Below are 6000 nucleotides of genomic sequence, written 5' to 3'. Positions count from 1 at the left end.
CCGCCCCACCCTAACCTGGCTCTGAGTTCACACTGAAAAATAACTGATAATAAAATTGAGTTATTACTATTTTCATTTTTGTTTTTTGCGCTGCTCAAACAGCAGTGGGGTGACTATGTTCCACTTTGCTCGAGGATCCGCTGCAGACTCGACCTGCAAGTGACTTATTGTCTCTAGAGGATCTTGCAATTGACTTCAATGTTATTTTGTCTATGTATTTTCCAGCACTGATCTACTATTGCTTTAAAAATCTATAACTCTTATTATAAGTATGTTATTCTGTTATTTTTTGTCTCTACATTAAGATAATATTACCCTTACTTTATATAGATTGATGTTGGATTTCTTACAAATTGTGTTAATTACATGTTCCTCTAGTTAAGCCTGATTTCTTTTAGCCACTCTACTTACTAGGACTTAAAAAAGAAGTATTACTGTGAATTCAAGGATCATTCATGGGGTATAAATATAACATTACAAGGTAAGGCTCTCCAGCCACAATATTTTCTATTGCACTTTTCTACAGCTAGTCCCAAAGCTTTGTATTACACCATCAGGTTATTGGATGGGACACTCGGTGCTACAGTCCAACAGTGACATTTAACTTGGAGGCCTTGGGTACACTTTGTGCACAAGACTAGGGGCTTAGAAGTAAGATTAAATATGCCAAATTACAATGAACTAATTTCATCATATTGAAAGGAGGAGCACAGGCACATCATAACTGGGAGGCAGGTTTAACGTATAGAGAGTAGTACACCCAGCAGTAACTGATATGGTAAGACTTTGGGTATATGTAATGCAAAAGATGTTCATTTCCAGAAGATAAATTCATGTTTTTTTTCTTAAACTGAACTGTTTCTTTCCATAAAGTCCACTACATTTTTGTCCTTTTTAATTTTGACAGACATTAGGTTTATTTTCCAGCCTTTTCGAAAAAATCTAGACAGCAATTAAGTGCATTCTATATTAATAGCATTTACAATTAGTAATAAAATGAAATTGTAGTTGATGTAGAATCCGAATGTTAAAATTGCACTATATGGTAGTCATTTTGATTTCTATGTTCATCAAACAAAAAACTATGTACAATACGATTCTTATTGTTTATGAATACAATTTCTTTGTGTGAATTGTTGAATAATATTCTATGCTGAAATGAAGCATAATCAAAATAGGCATGACAAAGAATATCTTCATTGTATTTTTATCTCATTACTAAAAATACCCCCATTTATTTAGCTTTTATGTTTAATTCAACCACAGTAAACAGTTATACATATTATATTTTAGTTAATAAATAGTTTTCACAATAATTCTTTTAGTCAAGTTACATGTAATACTAAACACCATTTGACATAAACATACAATTAAATTTTTCAATGTAATGAACAAGACAATCTTTCAAAAAATGTATTTCCGTGCGCCCATTTTTACTTTTTTCATTGTTTGAACTTCATCTACTTCATCATCATTGGAGTCTAGGAAGTACCCTCTCATCAGTACAAGTTCTGCTTCATATCTATTTAACTCTTCATGTTTTTGGAGAATTTTGATTGTCATCTGCAATAAGAAAATTAAGAACTTTTAAATCAACATACTTTTAGCTTTAAAGCTTACATGGAAAGTATTCATACCATATAAACATTCCGTACAAGAATTACAGTCCTCTGTTATTTCATTTTTCAGTAATGTACATTAATAAGATGGATTTATTGTCAGGTGTGAAGTGTGTACACTTATATTATATTTTCAAAACGTTGATTCAAAATCGATGTTTTAAAGTAGCATTTTCCAATATGATAAGCTGCTTACTTTTTACTCTTTCCATGCAAACATTTTTATTTCATGTTCTACGAAAAGACACAGTTAAATGGACAACTATTTCAGATTTTAAGTATGGCTTATCTTTTGTTGTCTTTCATCATTTTTATATTTAGTATTACACTTGCTACCTACATTTGTGAACATGTTACAAGTTGTCTTGTTACACCAAATTTAAAACATACAAGGATATCCATTTGCCTATTGTGTTTGTTCTTGGAAAATGCCTGGTTACTTAAATTTTCAATTTTTTACAGTCTTTGGCTGAATAATCAAACCCTACATACTTTCAGGTTTTGTGTGGGATGCACGCTGTTATGACTCCACAGTATTTGCTCACTACTGTGTTCAATACTGAAATACACGAGGGAGGCGGTAGGACTCAAACGTATATTTTATTGCTGATTTGTGGAATGTTCCTGAGTTAACATATGACCCAACTATATTGTATGTTGCCTGCGCATGGGGAGCCCCTGTGACGCTAGACACGAGGACTGTACTCTAAAGTATAGCAATTTTCAGCGCACCCCCCATAATTGTTTTCACTGTTATCTCGGATTGGGAGTTTGGACGATTGCTGGTTGCATTATCGCCCTTTTGGTATTATTCATGCATGTATCTTTTTCTGGTTTTTTTTGGGAGGCGTCATCTGTTATGAGTAGATTCATACAGCGTCCCACACTGCGAGTCAGCGAGCTAGGTGGAGTATGTAATGATGAGCTGTGTTTAATGCACATGGCTGTTGGGCTGCCACGTACACATTTTCACCCGATGCGTTGGAGGGTTAATGTCTTCAGTTAAGATTGGTACATGGAATGTGAGGGGTATACATTCGCCGTCAAGTAGGTATCAGATCTACTTATACCTCAAGCAACATCATATAGAAATCGCCCTACTGCAAGAGACCCACGTAACCAAAATAGAGATAAAACATTTACAACGTCGCTGGCGCAGCCAATTGTTTGCAACAGGGTATTCGGCTTTTGCAAGGGGTGTGCTGATATGGGTGAGGGCAGGTGTTCCGTTGACAATTACACAGTCGCTGGTAGACACAGAAGGGAGGTATGTGAAAGCTAGGGGCTCGCTGGATGGCCGACAAATAGTACTTGCATAGATATACGCTCCTAACAGAGAGCAGGCTGCATTTGTCGACAAGATTTCACACATTCTTGAGCCATGGCTCGACACACCCATGTTATTAGGGGGTGATTACAACAGCGTCCTTAACGTGTCATTGGACGGGTCCTTTCCAACACTTCTGGGTACAAACACACACCATGCTATGAAGGCGTTGACGAATTGGGCAACAGAATGGCATTTGAAGGATGCCTGGAGACACCGTCATTCCAATTATAGAGTAAACTCTTATTATTCAGGGGCTCATGACCTGAATGTGTGGTTAGATCGCTATATGCTCTAAGACGCACCGCTCCCCCACATAGCGGCGGTTCATTATTTAGGTCGGACGCACTCTGACCACAACCCGCATGTCTTGGAAATGTTGTGGGTGCGCAACATGGCGGCTACAGCTGGATCTCCTATTGGACACACCCTTCCGTACCGTACTAGCTACAAATGTCACTCAGTATTTTATGACGTGTTCAAGGTTGTGATTAGAGGTGCCTGCCTCGGTGCCCAGGCGAGCATGCGGTGACAGTTGGAGGCAGATCTTACACACCTTGAAACTGAGCTGCTCCAAGGGGAGGGAGAGGCGCTGGAGGGTGATACTGAGGATTTGGAACGCTCGGGGGAGGAACACACTAGATTATTAGACCGACTCCATAATCTAAACTACGCCGCACACTCAGCGCGCACCCATCATATGGGATACAAGCCAGGTAGATTGTTGTCGTCGCTGATACGGCAAGACATGGATATTGTGCCTGTAACAGCAATACAGAATACGCAGGCTGTCACAATGCATACCCAAAGCGATATACATCATGCTTTTGTGGAACATTACTCTACAATATACAGATCTTATTTAATAGCCACGGTCACAGAAATACAGGACATCCTCTCCACACTAACGCTTCTAACAGACTACCAGCAAGGGGAAGTGGGTGCTCCTCTGTTACCGGAAGACATAAGGGATGGTATCTACTCTCTGTCAAATGGAAAGACGCCGGGTCCTGATGGACTACCAGCGGAATTTTACAAGGCATACTCAGAGGTTCTAGTGTCGGAACTGCTGTGAGTATATGAGGCGACACTGGAGTATTCAACACTCTCCCCAACACAACACGAGGCAACGCTGGGCTCTCTTTTAAGCCGGGTAGGAACCCTGAAATCCTAGGCTCTTACCGTCCACTGGCCCTATAGAACACAGAATATAAAATACTCGCCTCAGTCCTGGCCAAACGCATTGACCCATTTGTGCCGACTCTGGTCCATGCCGACCAGAACAGATTTGTGTCCGCTAGAAGAACCTCCCTCAATATTCAAAGGCTATTTAGAATCCAACAGTATGCATTGGAAAACTGGCCCAGATATGGCTGTCTAGTGTTAAACCTGGAGTGGCCCTATCATGCGGAGGTCTTACGTAAATATGAGCTGGGTGATGACTATCTACAAATGGTGCAGTTGCTGTATCAGCATCCCACAGTTCGGGCTCGTACGGGCAAGCTCTTATCTGACAAAATCAGGGTGAGACGAGGAACTAGACAGGGTTGCCACTTGTCCCCGTTACTCTTCTCCTTAGCTATGGAGCCACTGGCGGCTCTCCTCCATGAGGGAGGAGCAGACTGTGGCATCCCCTTGAGCAATGGTCTACATACAGTGTCCCTATATGCGGACGCCCTGTTATTGTACATACGTGACCTTCATGCCGTGCCGCCAGAGATATCGCCACTGTTCTGTAGATTCGAGGCAATATCGGGACTCAGGGTAAACTGGGCTAAGTCAAATTCTTACTCTTTTCGCAAAGATGTAGTTGCAACCGATATAATCATCAATGTAATAGCACTTGACTGGTATCCAACCACGTTTAGGTACCTAGGAATATATATTTACAGGTCCCAACAGATATACTGGAAGGCAAACTGGTTCGCACGATCTCCTCAATAAGAGCACAGACGCAGTTCTGGAGGGCCTTACCGCTCAATGTGATGGGCCGTGTCACCATTACAAAATTGATAGTACTGGCAAGGTTACTGTACTGTTTGCAAATCTTCCGGTGTATGTCCCAATGAGGTTCTTTAGAGAATTGGAGTGTTGATACGTGGCATGATTTAGAATGCAGGCCGGCCCAGGATAGCGCTGCAGAAACTATATGCACCCCCAGAGAGTGGAGGCTTGGTGGTTCCTCATCTGGAACTGTATTATTTAGCTGCACAATTACAGTGGGTTGCAAAGTGGCTAATCAGCAGGAATCTGGCAGACACGGTGACCGAGAAGACAGCTTGGACGCAGACCCAGATATGGAGATTGTTCCAACCTCTAGCGAAGCTTTCTCGCCAGACACAAATACATGTTGAGCTGGTGCATAGGTGTTTTAGGAGAAGCCTTCGCTTCACAAAAGACACCATTCCATATGCCCCGGTACTACCACTACTCAGGACGCACAGAGCCAGAGACCCTATAACGGACATGGCATTAGCGCCCTGGGTTGAAGCGGAACTGGAGACTCTCGGAGACCTGTACACGGACGGCACTTTACTGCCTTTTGCCACACTAACAGCAGATACTGGATTACCAGCGGGCCATTTCCTTCTACACAGAACCATTACGCGAACATTTACGCTAGTATGGGGTGACATGACCAACAAGCCGCCGACACACAAGTTATTGCAATATCTGCATGTGATGGGGGAGGGATTGCATGTGATACACTGGCTGGCCCAGGCCCTGCTCGTTCATGTATTGAAGCCTCTGCAGAGACTTCGCACATATTGGACTGAAGACAGAGGCCATCCCTGGAATGATAAAGAGTGGGAACGCGTTTTAGCTAGTGCCAAGCACATACTGTGAAATTCAAAATTCAGACTCATACAAACATACATATTACACAGGGCGAATCTCTCACCAGACAAGATCAATCAATACTTTAACATCAAAACTTCCGAATGCCCAAGGTGCCGTCACCTAGGCGCTGGCCTGTTACACATGTTGTGGTCTTGTCCCCTGCTTTTACATTATTGGCCCGTGATCTCAGAAACACTTACCAACTGCACTAAC

General features: G+C 41.9%; 1 long non-coding RNA gene across 1 annotated transcript in view; it reads right to left on the bottom strand.

Moving 5' to 3' along the window:
- Window positions 1-919: 919 nt before the first annotated feature.
- The window catches only part of LOC144785409 (uncharacterized), a 378879-nt gene continuing 373798 nt past the window's right edge, over window positions 920-6000 (bottom strand). The window contains exon 3 of the long non-coding RNA XR_013601868.1: window positions 920-1563. This is a non-coding gene — a long non-coding RNA (uncharacterized LOC144785409). The remainder of the gene's footprint in view (window positions 1564-6000) is intronic.

The sequence above is a fragment of the Lissotriton helveticus genome, chromosome 10, assembly GCF_964261635.1.
Source record: "Lissotriton helveticus chromosome 10, aLisHel1.1, whole genome shotgun sequence".
Lineage (NCBI taxonomy): Eukaryota > Metazoa > Chordata > Amphibia > Caudata > Salamandridae > Lissotriton > Lissotriton helveticus.
This window is presented reverse-complemented; position numbering and strand designations above follow the sequence as displayed.